The sequence below is a fragment of the Acomys minous genome (genome assembly GCF_964271855.1).
Source record: "Acomys minous genome assembly, chromosome: 18".
Taxonomy (NCBI): Eukaryota; Metazoa; Chordata; class Mammalia; order Rodentia; family Muridae; genus Acomys; species Acomys minous.
This window is the reverse complement of record NC_140501.1, coordinates 40390476-40405707: the sequence shown is the minus strand read 5'-3', so window position 1 is coordinate 40405707 and position 15232 is coordinate 40390476. Positions and strand designations below refer to the sequence as shown.

The following is a 15232-nucleotide window of genomic DNA, read 5'->3' as shown; positions in this document are numbered from 1 at the left end:
TCCCACAGGAATCATCTCTCAAGACAAAGACAACGCAACAGGCATTCTGATGGAGGCATCCTCTCAACTGAGGTTCCTTCTTAACAGTGGATGCTGGTTTGTGTCAAGTTGACAAAAAACTAACCAGAACACCATGCAGGCCTGATAACGCCTGTTCAACTGTCACAGTGGAAGGAAAAACTGACTCAGAAAGTTGTCCAAGACTTCCCTGCCTCCCACATGTGTATGTGCCCGTAAATAATAACTAACATTTAAAAAAATTCAAAATACTGTCCGGATTTAAAAATGTGAGATGTTATAAAAGGTCAAATATTCTGACTTGATACTAGACTTCGTAATCCTAAGTTTATTTTCCAAAGCATGTAGCCACGGCCAAGTCATAATGTATTTAGTTAGGTTTTGTGGAGTTGTGAACCACAGTGTAGGACAAGTGATCATTTTTGAGAAACTAGATAATGTCACATCTTTGTGTTACTTGATTGGGTGATCACATTTGGGCCAAATTAGTTGGGATTAGCTATATAGCCTAAGCCACCTAGGCCCTTTTCCCCCATGAGGTACTAGTATTTCAATAGTGTGACAAAAGTGCTTTCAGCTGCAAGAGAAGGCATGCCAGCTGTGCCTGGTGACACAGACCTTAGTCCCAGCACCCAGGAATCAGGTAAGCTCACCAGCCTGCTCTACATAGAGACAGGCAATGGGAGTCGGGAGGAAAGAGGAGGAGAGAGACAGAGAGATGAGGTGGGGGGCACATAGCTGACTTGGAGCCTCTCCTTGTTAACTTTTGGTTATTTCATGGCCAGTGCAAGTCACTCAGCTGATCCTGTATTACTGCATGGTGAAGCTGAGTCCATCCTTCTTGGCTTTGCTATGGAGACAGAAACTTGGATTGTCACCCAGGGTGACCTCGAACTTGAGGCAGCGTGCTTTCCTCACGCCCCCCCTAGTGTTGGAATTGGAGGCCTTGAGCTACAACACCCTGCTTAAATTCTACTTCTTGATTAGAAGGCAGGCAAGAGTCATGTTGCAAACAGAAAAAAAATGAACACACTAGGAGCTGCCATCACACCAGTTACAACAGGAAGTAAAAGACTTTACTGTGACCATCTAAAAGAAAAACTCCCTAGGCAGTGAGAACAGCTTGTTCAAAGACTTCAGTCAGAAGAATGCCTGCGTGTTCATGGACAGCAAGGAGAGGTCAGGGAACAGGCAGGAAGTACTAAGATAAGATCATAGAGACATGTTGGGTAAGATCTTTCAGTCCCGCTCAGCATCTAATAATGACTTTAATTTTGTGGGAGAGGATGAACTGTGGAATGGTTTTGATGCCCAAGAGTGGTGTGGTGTGATCTGTCTTTTTTTTTTTTTTTTTTTTTTTTTTTGAGACAGGGCTTCTCTATGTAGCCTTGTCTGTCCTGGACTTGCTTTGTAGATCAGGCTGGCCTCGAACTCACAGTGATCTGCCTCGGTTTCCCTGAGTGCTGGGATTACAGGCATGCCCCCACCGCACCTATCTTTTATATGCATTAGCTGGCTGTTCTTTTGAGACTGGATTAAGGAGGCATTGGCAATTGGGCCACATGATAGATGGCCGCAGCCTCCTGCGGTCTGGAAACTATGAGCACCTTATCACTGCTGTTCTTAAGGGCACCCTTAGCTCTTCTAGAGCAGATGATGACAAATCCTCTCCCAGGAACAGCCGAGAGAAGAGGAATTCAATGACGTATTCAAAGTTGTTCCTGGAACAGCCAAGTCCTAGATGTTCTGAAGCCAAAGAGCCTCTCATTCGACAGTAGAGTTTTCATGTCGGCCTTGTGCTGCGAGGAAGGAAGCACTCTGCTGTAGGAAGATAGCATGGCTTCCTGAGATGAGCTGCTGAAAGAGTGTGCAGCTTATGGCTTCGCTTGATAAGCTGTCTTTCTTCCTTTCTTTACTCTTGATGTCACCTCTGTCTACCCTCGTCACTGTTCTGTTCTTGTGAAGAGACACCATGACCACAGCAACTCTTTTAAGGGAAAGCATTTGTTTGGGTCTGGTTTACAGTTTCAGAGGTTTAATCCATTATTGTCATGTCTGGGAGCATGGTGCCATGCAGGCAGACATGGTGCTGGAGAAGGAGCTGAGAGTTCCACATCTGGATCCACAGGCAGCAGGAGACAGAGACACGGGCCTGGCTTGAGCTTTTGAAATCCCAAAGCCCCATCCCCAGTGACACACTTCCCCTAGTGAGGCCACAGGTCCTAATGGTGCCAAATCTGGGAGCCTGTGGGGCCATTCATATTCAAAGCACCACAGTGTTTGCATTTGCAGTCAGCTTCCCAGATGAGGACTGACACCCTGGTCTCTGTGTTTCCTCTGTGCTGGCCCAGGGCATTCACTGTACCTGTCAAGGAGCTTTTCGTGGGCAACAGTCAGAAGCCAGCTTCCTCCTGCCTTCTCAGTGCCAGGCTCTCTAACTATAACTTTCCAGGGTTGCTGCTCTACTACCTGCAAAACGGGGAGAATATCGTGCTCAGGCCTCATGTAATAGACATTTACAAAGGGTAATATATAAGGGCTTAGGAAAAGAATGAATCTATAAACTATAGTGTGCTAGATTAAAATAAGGAAAATAGAAGACGGGCTATTCCTCCCAAGATATATTTTCCAAAAATAATTATGTCTAAGATGCCTTTAAAATAGGTTAAGCTAGGGCACCTTCATGCAGCCCAGGAAGGCCTCATATTTGCAGTCGCTCTACCTCTCCAGGGCTGGGATTACAGGTGCCTGCACATAGCTGCTTTTAGGTTTTTAAGGGTTTTTTTTTTTTTTTTTTTTGGTACCAGTAATTTGACTTAAATATGGAAGAAGAAACTGGGCAGGTTGTAGCGCATGCCTTTAATCTCAGCACTTGGGAGGCAAAAGCAGGTGGATTTCTGTGAGTTCGAGGCCAGCCTGGTCTACAGAGCTAGTTTCAGAACAGCCAGAGCAGCAGCACAGAAAAAACCCATCTCAAAAAACCAAAACAAAAACAAAAACAAAAAAGCTAATAAAAAACAATACCCCCCCCCAAAAAGTATGGAGGAACATTAGCTGGGAGGAACATTAGCTATAGCTAATGTTCTTTTGTTGTAGTAGTATTTACTACTTGTTTTCTGTAGGTTGTGGTTTTCTGTAACTATCTCTGTCTGTTGCTTAGAGACGTTTCCTTGATGATGGGTGAAGACAGCACTTACATGTAGATATAAAGATTACTACTTAGAATTCAGTTAGGAATTATATTGCCTTAGTAAAGTGGTAGTTGTGGGGTCTCTTAAGATCCATGACCTTACTAGCCTTGGGTAGTTGGCTAGGTTTCAAGTACCATGCATGATTTCCTTCTTGCTGAGAGCTGTTGGTTACCACTAACATGTATGTACCACTATTGTGCCCGTAGGGTCATTGTACCCTTAGTGGTCATTGTAGTCTCTACCTTTATTTTTTAGGACAGTCTCTCAGTGAACCTGGAACTTGTCATTTTGCCTATTAGTTTTATTTCCTGTTGCTGTGCTAAAAGATCCTGACAGAAGCAACTTACTCAGAAAAGTTTTATTTGGGTCACAGCCTCTATTAGGTACTTCTCTGTTGTGCTAAAACACCATGACCAAGGCAACTTAGGGAAGAGTTTATTTTGGCTTACAGGTCCAGAGGCATGAGTCCGTGATAGCAGAGTGGAGGCATGGCAGCTAGCCCAGACATGATGGCTGGACCAGAATGCTGAGAGCTTGCATCCTTTACTGTAAACACAAGCAGAAAAAGCAAACTAGAAATAGCATGAGTCACTGAACTCTTAAAGCCTACCTCCAGTGACATACTCTCCCCCAACATGGCCTAAACTGTCTCCAAACAGGAGCCAAGTGTTCAAATACACGAGCCTGTAGAACAAATTCTCATTCAGACTATAGCACAGATCTTCATTGTGGGGAAGTCAAGGCAGCAGGAGCTTGATGCGGCTTCCTAATGACCCACAGATATGGGCGGAGAACAGTAAAACCATGCATGCGTGCTATGATCAGCTCATAGTCTCTTGGACAGCCTAGAACTCCACGCCCCAGGAGAGGTGCTGCCCATAGTGGTTGGCTTTTCTCACCTCAATAATTCTAATGAAGGAAATCTCTTAAAGACATTCCAGAAGTCTGCTTCCCTGGTGATTCTAGATAGTGTTGATTTGCCAATTAAAGCTGTCACAGCTCTAACAGTGTCCAGTGAGCTTCTGGGAGCTCCGCCTCCCATATCCCAGTGCTCTGGTTATAGGTGTGTGCTTGGTACCTAGCTTTTTCTGTGAGTTCTGGGAATGAACTGAGTTCCTTGTGCCACAGGCATCTTACCCACTGAACTATTTTCTCAGGCCAAATATTTCTCTGCCTGAAACTATTACCAGCCTGCTTCTCATTAGGAATGTGTTTTGTGTGGGGTTTGTCAGCGTAGGCTTGAAAGGGCCATGAGCACAAAAATAATGGGTGTGTCCACTTTTGGGTAATGTGTCCTAGACTGGAGTTTTTATTTTTCTTTTCTATGCCTCTTTTGTCTTTTTTTTTTTAATTGTAAAATGCTATCTGCTGTCTATTGATATGGAGGGATATTGAAATATAAATTCTGACTCTAACCCAGAAAGCTTTTAAACTAATACAGAACTTTACTGCTTGGAATTTGTTCCCCATATAGTACTACCAGAGCCAGCCCAAGTGACCTGTGCATTCACTCTGGACTAAGTTAGCAAAGTGAGAAAGAGGCTTGTGTTAATGTCAACCTAAACAGAAGTTACCTGAGAACAGTGTGTATTATGTGGGAGGAAGAAAAGTTTGTTGTTGAGCCAATATCTAGTTCAACTTCTGAGTCACTTAGCAAATATTTATTAAGCAACTCTTCTGCTGTAGGAATACCATTGGACTAAAAGAAATAACCAACAAGTCACGAACACAACTGATGTAAAATACGGTGTTCTTCCGGCGTATCAGCAAAGTAGGCAGCAAGACCTCTGAAGGAAAATTACTACATCTGGGGTCTAATTGCAGCCCTTGAGAGGTGTGGACAAGAGGACGGAGAGTTCAAGAGTTTCACGAAATAACGAGCTTGAGACTGGCCTGGGCAACAATAGGACCTTATTTGAAAAGGACAACGTGCAGAGAAAGTCCTTCAGTGCTTTGTGGTGCTACAGTGTGTAAGTGAGCTCATGAGTTTAGGAATCGTGTTTTGAGCATTTGTTAGATCACCTACAAAATGTGGGAGCATGAGAAGAAAAGTAATGAAATTTTAATGACACCGAAGAGAGAAGAAAAAATCTCACAGATTTATTAAGTGAGAATAGTTAAAGAAAGGTAGAGTGTGACAAAACCTAATGTGTTCTCAGCTGATATGTTCAGAAAACCTAGATTGTATTTGACTAAAGATGAGGTTGTAATACGGTAGGCCAAAGTCAAGATGGAAAGGTATGTGTTGGAATTTCTTCAGCAGGTACTGATAAAAAGGTTTTTTGATTATTTTATGATCGTATGTGTATGGGTGTTTTGCCTGCATGTATGTCTGCAGTTAAGAGACAGTTGTGAGCTGCCATGTTGGTGCTAGGAAATCGAACCTGGGTCCTCTGGAAGAGCAGCCAGTGCTCTTAACCACTGACCCATCCCCCCAGCCACAACAAATAGTTTTTGTTAGTTGGTTTTAAATTTGAAAATCAAACTCACTAAGCTCTATGGGTAGCCCCTGACATAGCTTAGCTTGGTTCGTTTGGTTTGGTTTTGGTTGTTTGTTTGTTTTCTTTATTTGGGTTGTTTTTGAGACCAGGTCTCACTGCATAGATCTGGAACTTATTGCGTACACCAGGCTGGCCTGGGACCCACAAAGAAATGCCTGTCTCTGCTGGGATTAAAGTGTACATCGCCATGCCTGGCACCTCTTTTTGTTTTTAGTGGGAATCAATTTAATAGATAGTAGAATCTATGAGAATTCTTTAAATATACATTATTCCTGAATTGAGAAATAAGATATTGATAGAATTTTAAAAGTTGTGGACATAAATGTTAGAAACAGGCATGGGTTAATTTATGTAAATTACAGTAGAACCTTCTTCATCCCTTTCCAGATCCTGTCTGGTCAGCGTGGGTTAAGCCAGTGACTTTGGGTTGTATGCTGGCTCCTTATGCTCTGTGTGGCTGCATTACTCATCCAGCAATGACTGATCTGTTGTTGCTGTTGTTCTTAGTCAGTTAATTTTTCCTCAAGAAATGTCATATAAATGTACGCATACTATATATGGCTTCCCCCCCCCCCCCAGACAGGGTTTCTCTGTGTAGCCTTGGCTGTCCTGGAACTTGTAGACCCAGCTGGCCTCAAACTCACAGTGATCCACCTGCCTCTGCCTCTTGAGTGCTGGGGTTAAAGGGGTGTGCCACCACTCCCAGCTCTGTATATGGCTTTTTAATACTGGTTTCTCTTAGTACAGTGCTTCTAAGCATCATCTAAGTTGTGTATAATGATAATTCCTTTTTGTTGCTGAGGTTGGATTATACACCACTGTTTTATCCTTTTTGTTAAGTATACGAGAACATGTGTGCCTTGGCACCATCATAAGGGGTTTAAGTGAAGTATTTTGTGAAATAGGGATGGTATCTGCCCCTTTTAGAGAAGTTAGAACAGAGGCTTAGAGTTTAAGTAGGCCTAGATTCAACAACTAGTTAATAGCACAGCTGGGGCTCACATTGTGGTCATCTGGTCTAAAGTCATGTCTTTAACCATTAGGCTACCAGGCAAATGGTTAGTGTTAGCTTCTTAATTCCTTTGTGTTGTGTTTTCTCTGTGTATGTATGTGTGCCTTCAGGTGTAGAGACCAGAGGAGTCAGGTGTTCTCTGTTCCTTTCCACAAAAGGGATATTCCCTCCAGGCAAGGTTTCTCATGTGTTTCAGGCTAGACTGGCTGGCCAGTAAGCCCCAGGGGCTCTCCTGTCTTCCCTTTGCTGTGCTGGGCCATAGGTGTGAGAGGCCCAGTCTCTTTTATGTTTGTGCTGGTGTCTGAGCTGTGCCCTCAGGCTTGCACCATAAGTACTCTTGCCTACCAAAGCGTCTTCCCTTTACAGTAGCCTGAACTGTGGCCGGTGAACGCTCCTTCCGGCTCCCCTGCCGCTCTTTGTAATGCACTAAAGAAACCTGTTTTCCTTCTCAGACCTCCAGGCCTAGGATCTGGTGCCCACAGTGCCACCTTAGGCTTCTCTGTTTTCTTAAGAAGAAAAGATAAAGGCCTAAGATTTCCCCTGTTGTTTTGGTTATATTTTGCTTGTCTTTTTTTTTTTTTTATCAAAGAACAAAGCTAACAGTTACAGGCAATTGTTTTCATGTTGTTAGGTTTTGGGCTTAAAGACCCAACCCTTCTGGGATTGAGGCCTAAATCAAAACAAACCATGACTGTGAATTAGCATAGAGTGCACCTGTGTGAAAATTAAGGCCAGGGTACCTCTTCTCCTTAATGGCTTCTAAACAGAATCTTTGTTTTATAGACAAATAATAAATACCAAACAAAAGTAGCAATAGTTGAAATTAGACAGGCTTAAAATAAGAGGTCTAACTTCTACACTGCTGTAAATTTAATTGTGACAGAGGTAGTTGTCTTGATTTTTGTTTTTAAAGACGTAGATTTTTCCAGGCACATTACAAACTCCTAAAATCCCAGTGCCCTTAAAGCTGATACAGTCAGCTGTAAGAGCTCAAGGCTAGCCTGAGCTATGTAGTATGTGAGACCCTAATTTAAAAAAAGAAACAGAAACATTTAAAAAGGAAATAAAACAAATTTTGGTGTGAAATATTTCTTTTTTAAAAAAGAGCTTAAAAGCCTGTTTGCTTAAATATCTTGTCATAAGATAAAAGGATATTCGAGACCAATAATAATTTTTATTTTAATGCTAATTTGTTTTGCAATGCAGAGGACTGAACACAGGCCCTCACACATGATGAAACAAATTCTGTAACACTGAGCTAAGAGTACAAATTTAAAAAAATACATATTTTAATAGAGATTGGAGATATTGCTCAGTGGTTAAGAACATTTTCTAAGCTGGATGGTGGTGGCGCACACCTTTAATCCCAGCACTTGGGAGATAGAGGCAGGCGGATCTCTTTGAGTTCGAGACCAGCCAGGTCTACAGAAGGAGTCCAAGATAGCCAGGACTACAAGAGATGTACACCTGCAGGCCAGAAGAGGGCATCAGATCACATTTTAGATGGTCATTAGCCAGCATGTGGTTGCTGGGAATTGAACTCAGGACCTCTGGAAGAGCATGTCAGTGCGCTTAACCTCTGAGGCACCTTTTCATTTTCTACTCTTGCAGAGGACTAGGGCTTGGGTCCCACCACCCACATGACAGCTCACAACTGACTGTCACTCTGGTTCCAAGGGACACAATGCCCTCTTCTGATCTCCCGTGGACACCAAGTACACATGTAGTATACACGCAAACACTCCTACTCTTAAAACATTCTGAATAAATAAAAAAATTATTAGTAAAATGTAATCACCATAATTGCATTTTTGAAGATTTTTATAAAATTCACATTACTGACCAGTAATTTTATGAATAGCTTTCTGCCAGTTATCAAATTTTTGTGGAAAAAGAGCTGGGAAGTGACTCAGAAGTTAGAAGCACTTGCTGTGCAGTTGTGAGAATCTGAGTCCAGATCGCCTGCACGTACAGCTGCACACACAGTGAACGAGCGTGAGAAAGAATTAAAAAGAAGAGTGAATAGATGTGTATTCGTGCGGCTCACAAGTGGGTCCCAGCATTCCTGTGGCTATCGGGGCAGCTGTAGGACTTGTCTTTCCTCAGACCTCATGGGTACCTGGACAGGTGGTCAGGCTTTGTAGGAGCCTTTACCCGCTGAGCCATCTTGTGGAGACCTTTTTACATGTGTCCTCAATATGACTTTTGTTCTTCTGCAAACACCAATCTGAGGATATAGAAAGGTACAGAATCCAAAGTCAGAACTTGAAGTGACTCTCAAAAGTCACCAGCTCTCCATACTGTTCTAGGATTTAAAAAAACCGAAAATGGGGCTGGGATTTAGCTCTCCAGTAGAGAGCTTGTTTACCATGTGCAAGACCCTGGGTTCAGTTTCTAGTACTGCAAAACATCAAGAAGAAAAGAAAAGGCTGGGGAGATGGCTCAGAGGTTAAGAGCACTGCCTGCCCTTCCAAAGGTCATGAGTTCAATTCCCAGCAACCACATGGTGGCTCACAACCATCTATAATGAGATCTGGTACCTTCTTATGGCCTGCAGGCCTAACATGGAGGCAAAACACCATATACTAAATAAATACATAAATCTTAAAAAAAAAAAAAGCAGCAGCAGCAGCAGAAGAAGAAAAGAGTGGGCCGTGGGAAACTGCTGGCTTGGTATAGTGCCTGCAGTGTAAGCCTGATGACCTGTGTTTGGATCCCCAGCACCCAAATGAAAAGCTCATCGCCTGGCATGTTTGTAATTCCAGCCCTCAAAGGAAGTTGGAGGGGAGGAGACAGATTGGCCAGCAAGCCTAGCTGAGCTGATTATCTTCAGGTTTAGTGGGAGCCTGTCTCAAAAAAGAAAAATGGCTGGCCCAGAGAGGTGACACAGCAGGAAAAGGCTCATGCCCTCAAGCCAGAGAACTTCAGTTTTCTCTAAACCACCCACACACTGACCTCTACATGTGCGTGTGGTATCTGAGTATCCACGTACAAATAAATACATGTGCAAAATAAAGGTTGATAGCACTGGTGAGGATGAGGCAGGAGGATAGCATAAAGTTACTGCATGCAAAGTTCTTAGCAGTAGCAAAGCAGTTTTGTTTAAAGGGTACCCTTTACAGTCCCATAATCATAACAAAATAACCATATTTTTAAAAATTAATTTTAATTTTGTGTGTACAAATGTTTTGCTTGCATGTGTCTAAGTGTACCACCGGTGGACCTGGTGCCTGCAGAGTTTGGATAGTTGTGAGCCAGCATATGGGTGCTGGGAATCAAACCTAGGCCCTGTGCAAGAGCTGCAAATGCCCCCAGCCTTTGCTCTAACCTCTCAGTCTGTCTGCTACTCTTTTTAGAACTTGGTTGTGTGACTTGCTGAGCAGTTTGTTTTTGTTTATTCTGACTAGAGAGTACAGAGATAGAATAAAGAAACTATCACCCAATTTGGCACAGTGAACCAGTGAGTTTATGGGGTTATAGGAGCACGGATGAGCCTTCAGCAGCTGAGTCACCGAGACAGCTCCTGCCCTACAAGGATGTAAGCGAGCTACAGCACCCGAATCTCATTGGAAGCCATACCACGAAAGGGTCTCCCCCTTCTCAGCAGTGTCCATTGACTTCAGGTAGTAGGACTCAGGCACTTGTACTTTTTATGAGCTTCCTGTGCTTTTCGAGATTCTTAGGAATTTTATGAGGTCCCTTCTGTCTCAAGGAGGGCATATTTCTTTTTTCTTTTTTTTTTTCTTGGATTTGGATTTTTTTTTTACTTTATTAATTTATTCTTGTTACATCTCAATGGTTATCCCATCCCTTGTATCCTCCCATTCTTCCCTCTCTCCCATTTTCCCCTTATTCCCCTCCCCTATGACTGTTCCTGAGGGGGATTACCTCCCCCTGTATATGTTTATAGGGTATCAAGTCTCTTCTTGGTAACCTGCTGTCCTTCCTCTGAGTGCCACCAGGTCTCCCCCTCCAGGGGACATGGTCAAAGGTGAGGCACCAGAGTATGTGAGAAAGTAATATCCCACTCTCCACTCTACTATGGAGAGTGTTCTGTCCATTGTCTAGATCTGGGTAGGGGTTTAAGGTTTACCGCCTGTATTGTCCTTGGCTGGTGCCTTAGTTTGAGCGGGACCCCTGGGCCCAAATCTGCCTATCATAATGTTCTACTTGTAGGCTTCTAGGACCCTCTGGATCCTTCTACTTTGCCATTCTCCCATGCTTCTCTCATCTAGAGCCCCTCTAGAATGTCCTCCCCTCTGTCTCAGTTTCCTGGTAAGTGAAGGCTTTCGTGGGACATGCCCCTTGGGCTAGTATGCAGATATAAGTGAGTATATACCATTTGAGTCTTTCTGCTTCTGGGTTAACTCACTCATTATGATCATTTCTAGCTCAATCCATTTATCCACAAATTTCGGGAATTCCTTGTTTTTAATAGCTGAATAGTATTCCATAGTGTATATGTACCACAGTTTCTTTATCCATTCTTCTACTGATGGACACTTAGGCTGTTTCCATGTTCTGGCTATTATGAATAAGGCTGCTATGAACATGGTTGAGCAAGGAGGGAATATTTCAATCAGGAGAAAATATGTATAAAATAGACTCTACCACACATAAAACCTTTGTTTTAAGAACATTTATTTTAATGTGTAGCTTTTTCTGCCCACATGTATGTATGTATCGCATGTGCATGCGTCTCATGGAACTGGAGTAACATGGCTATGAGCTGTCATGACAATGCTGGAAAACCAACTGGCTTCTCTTAAGAGTAGCAAGCACTCCTATCATTGAGCCGTCTCTCCGCACACCTCCCTTAACTTTTTTCAAAATTAATAATGATCCCCATGTTGCTAAAACCATGTTGATGTTTTTCTTCATAGCTCATCTTCCTTGGCCTGTGATCAGTGTTTGGGGCTCACTCAGCTCCCTCTTCTTGGAACACCTTTATGTGGACGCCATGCTGATAGCATAGGTCTTGTTTTCCTCTTTTGTTTCTCTGCATTCCTTCTCAGTCTTCCTTGTCTACTCTTCATCATTTCTCCCACCTCTAAATGATGGGCTGTCCCAAGAATATCATTATCTGTAGCTTTATGTCATGCACATGTTCCTGGAATATATGCTAATGTTCCTCAAAATGTATTACTTTTTGTTTTTACTTTTCTAATATTCCAAAACTTAAATTATGATGGAGAATTAACAATATTTTGGTACTGACATAGAGTCAGTACATCTTGTGTTAAGTGATGAAGGCCTAAGAGGATAGATATTTACTTAATATGTACGTGTGAACATGCATGTATGTATGTGTACATATGTTTTCAAGACAGGGTTTCTCTGTGTAGCCTTGGCTGTCCTGGACTGGCTTTGCAGACCAGGCTGGCCTCAAACTCACAGAGATCCACCTGCCTCTGCCTCCCTGAGTATGTATGTATGTGTTTATTTTATTATTTTTAAAATTTTTTTATTGTATGCATTTTTAATATGTTTTCTGACAACTATCATTTCTGTTTGGTTCCTTTCAAGGATTAATATTTTATAGGAAGAAATTTGCATTTTAATATTCTCTATACAGAACTTTTCCCCCAGCAAAACACCAGAAGTAGTCAAAATTGTGTTTTATAAGGTCTATGTGTTTATTTTTTATACAAATATATTTTGAACAAAATAGGAGTTTCTGTAACTGGTCATGTCCTAGTCTAGCTGGCACTAATAACAATCCACTGCTGCCTGTTCTGTATCTCTTGGTCTTCAACAAGTACACTAGCTGTTGTGACATAGGGCTGGAAAACTGATGTATCCCAAGCAGGATAGTGAATGCATATCGCTGAACTTTCTGGTTCATTTATGGATATGCATGAAGAATAAAGTATATGCTAAATCAGAAGCTCCTTCTCAGGTGCCATATATATTAATTTGCTCAGGCAGTGAAACTACATCTGGATGACAGCTGCAGTAGGAGTCACCACTTGGTTAAGTTAACCATAATGATTATTGTTTCCCAAGACCATAGGTGCTAAAGAGCCAGATGTCAATTGTCATCTTGTTTTAGTTGCTGTGTCTGACACAAAGGCAGTGCTCAGGGAACATTCATAACTGGTGGATGATTAAGAGTACCTACAATCCGTGATTAGCGTTGAGTTGGTAACATTGAGAAAGCAATTTCTGTGTGTAGACCCAACTTTTCAAAATTGAGACAGGGAGCCAGGCATGGTGCTGGATGCCTTTAATTCCAGCACTCTGGGAGGCAGAGGCAGTCAGATCTCTGTGAGTTCGAGGCCAACCTGGTCTACAAAGGGAGCCCAGGACAGCCAAGGCTATACAGAGAAACCCTGTCTTGAAAAACAAAACAAAGCAAAACACCAAAATTGAGACAGGGTCTCTGAACCCTAGCTGGCCTGGAACTTACTGTGTATTAGATTGGCCTTGATTTTAGCAGTCCTACCTTTGTCTTTGAGTGTTGTGATTACAGATGTGCTATTTTTAATATTTTTTAAATTTTATTAATTTATTCAGACATGCTATTTTTAAAGTTGGACAAGAATGGATCAATGTTTGAGGTTTTATTGAGTGACCTTAAATATATTTTCCTCAAGGCTCTTGTAAGAATTTCAGTGGTAAACAGAATTGAAAAGCCACCAGATTGGCTAGAGGCTCTCTAAGGTATTCAGGTTTATGATGAAAAGTGTTTTCAATAATTTTAAGTAGGGCTGGGCTTGGAGTTGTATGCCTGTAATCCCTGCACTCAGGAAGACAGAGGCAGGCAAATCTCTGTGAGTTCAAGGCCAGCCTGGTGTACAAAGTGAGTCCAGGACAGCCAAGGCATTAAAAAAGAAAATAATAATACCAGCAACACCAACAACAACAATAATTATTATTCTTTAAATCAGACCTTTGAGGGAATTCTTCATGCTGAGGAGACATTTGAAGTAAAAGCTAGCAGATATTCAGTAAACAGACCTGCTGATCAGAATGAGGCAGTCAGTCCCAGGAAACAGTGGTAAGGAAGGTGAATAGAAGTGGGGAAGAACAATTCCAAAATTCCAGAAGGTTCAGTACACATATGTGTGTGTGCATGTGGGCTTGTGTGCTTGTGTGTGTGTTTGGTATGTGTGTATGGGAGAAAAAGAGAAGGAAATATGTGGGTAGAGAGATGGGGTGAAGAGTTGGGGCCAGAAAAAGAAGAAAAATTGAAGTCAGATGCCAAAAGCCTTGAATATCATGCTAAACAGTGTGACTTTTTTTTCTTCCTGAGACAGGGGTTCTCTGTGTAGCCTTGACTGTCTTGGACTCACTTTGTAGACCAGGCTGGTCTTGAACTTACAATGATCCGCCTGCCTCTGCCTCCTGGAGTGCTGGGATTAAAGACATGTGCCACCACACCTGCTTTTTTTTTTTTTTTTTTTTTTTAAGATGGGGTGATTGAGTCTTTGTGTCTAAACATTTGCCATAAACAATTGAAGGAAGAGAAGGTTTATTTTGGCCTATGATTTCAGAAGATTTAGTTCATGGTTGCTTGGCTCCATGTTTCTGGACAGAAGATGACAGCAGGCATGTGGAGTGGAGGCTTCTTTAAAATAGGAAGCAGAGAAAGGGAAATAGGAAGAAGCCAAGCTGAAACGTAGCCTCAAAGACAGGTAGTGACCTGCTTCCTCCAGGTAGGCCCCACCCCTCCTACCATTTTATCACCTGCCAATAATGCCACCATATTTTGATTACATAGAGGGGTGGCTCCATCGATCAAGTCAGACCCCTCAGGATCAGCTTCTGGAAAGCCATGGCGTCTCACTAACCCTTGAGGTATTTCTTACTGTAGTCAAGTGGACAAGCACCATTTAGTCATTATCTGAAGTTTTCTGTTAGCTCATCTCTAACTTGAAATTCCCTTGCCTCAGGCTCCACTGGCTAGCCTGGCCTTGTGTTTTGTTTCTTGAATCAGAGTTGTTCCTTCTCTTCCTCAGTTCCTTCTCTTTCCCCATCATGAACCAAGATCATTTTCATTGCTAGAGTTTGTTCTTCAGCAAGACTGTAGTTGGTGGGAGACAAAGGACAGCTAGGGGTGTGTGTGTGTGTGTGTGTGTGTGTGTGTGTGTGTGTGTGTGCGCACACACACACACACACACACACACACACACACACACACACACAGATATTTTTTACCATGGTGCTAAGGATGAAGCAGGACCCCACTGGGCATGTCAGGAAAGCAATCTGTTGGCTGCAGCCATTACTCCTTTTAGATATAAATGATCTCAGTGGTCAGAAACAGGTAGGCAGATCTGATGCCCTACATAGTGAGTGCCCAGCCATGGTGAGCCCTTGTCCCAGCAGGAGCTGAGGGGCTGGGGAGTAGGCTCAGTGGCCAACAGCTGTTGCTGTTGCGGGGGACCCAGGTTTGATTCCCAGCACCTACATGGTAGCTTACAATCATCTGTAACTCCAGATCTAGGGGATCCGATTTCCTCTTCTTGGGCACCAGGCGCACATGTAATGACTAATGGTGCTTGTCA

The 15232-nt window shown here is 42.7% G+C and overlaps 1 protein-coding gene across 4 annotated transcripts in view; it reads left to right on the top strand.

The window, feature by feature from the left end:
* ELF1 (E74 like ETS transcription factor 1) overlaps window positions 1-15232 on the top strand; it is a 100817-nt gene that overhangs the window by 19599 nt on the left and 65986 nt on the right. Inside the window, exon 1 of one of the 4 annotated variants that reach the window (XM_084767942.1) lies at window positions 4929-5179. The exons of the other annotated variants lie outside the window; for them this stretch is intronic. The gene's annotated coding sequence lies outside the window, so the exon portion shown is untranslated. Of the gene's footprint in view, window positions 1-4928; window positions 5180-15232 lie in introns of those variants that run through there. 4 annotated transcript variants of the gene reach the window in all.